Source organism: Paroedura picta, chromosome 13 (genome assembly GCF_049243985.1).
Source record: "Paroedura picta isolate Pp20150507F chromosome 13, Ppicta_v3.0, whole genome shotgun sequence".
Lineage (NCBI taxonomy): Eukaryota > Metazoa > Chordata > Lepidosauria > Squamata > Gekkonidae > Paroedura > Paroedura picta.
Window position 1 is genome coordinate 36268462 of NC_135381.1, and position 1012 is coordinate 36269473.

A 1012-nucleotide genomic window follows, 5' to 3' on the forward strand; every position below is an offset into this window, starting at 1 on the left:
CATCACCACAGGGAAGCTATGAATGTGTCCCTCTTTTCATCTGTGAAATATGGGAAGGTGTACAAAAAGGGAGCCTCTTGTGGCGCAGAGTGGTAAGGCAGTGACATGCTGTCTGAAGCTGTCTGCCTATGAGGATGGGAGTTCAATCCCAGCAGCCGGCTCAAGGTCGACTCAGCCTTCCATCCTTCCGAGGTCGGTAAAATGAGTACCCAGCTTGCTGGGGGGTAAACGGTAATGACTGGGGAAGGCACTGGCAAACCACCCCGTATTGAGTCTGCCATGAAAACGCTGGAGGACGTCACCCCAAGGGTCAGACATGACCCGGTGCTTGCACAGGGGATACCTTTACCTTTACCTTTACAAAAAGGGAAATGTGTCCAATCGTTCCTTTATCTGATCAAAAACAGATGTGAGGATAGCTCATTAGAGAGGACATGGGGTAGCATTTGGAGATTTGGCTTTCTCAGCTCCAAGCATTGCTCCTCGAGCTTGAATTGTTGCTATTCTTCCCAGAATGGGAACCGAATGTACAAAAATATACAACTGATTCCGTGAATCCTCAGCATTAGAGTCAATTAGGGCAAGAATGTGCTCGCTGTGTGATAAAGCCATCATGGGATATAGCGAAATGGCTGTATATTTGCCTAAATGGATCCTCTCACGGAAAGGAACAACAGATTTTGGATTTTTTCCTCCTTATACAATGGAAAGAACAGCACAGACCAGCTCTTTCCTTGGCATGAAATATTGTGTGATCTCTTCTGTTTATTCAGTATGACACTGTAATTCAAGAGATGATTTTGGGGGCAGGACATAATCAACTATATTTTAAACAGAGGGGTTTGGCAAGACCCCCTAGCAACCTTCCTTATGATGTATGTTTCATGCAGCCATTAAATTCTGGTTGCTCGGACTAAAATTATGTATCTATCATTCTAGAGAATCTAATAGAGGGATTGCAAGAGATAATATACCTACCTTCTAGATATTGCCTTGTACAGCACATGATTAT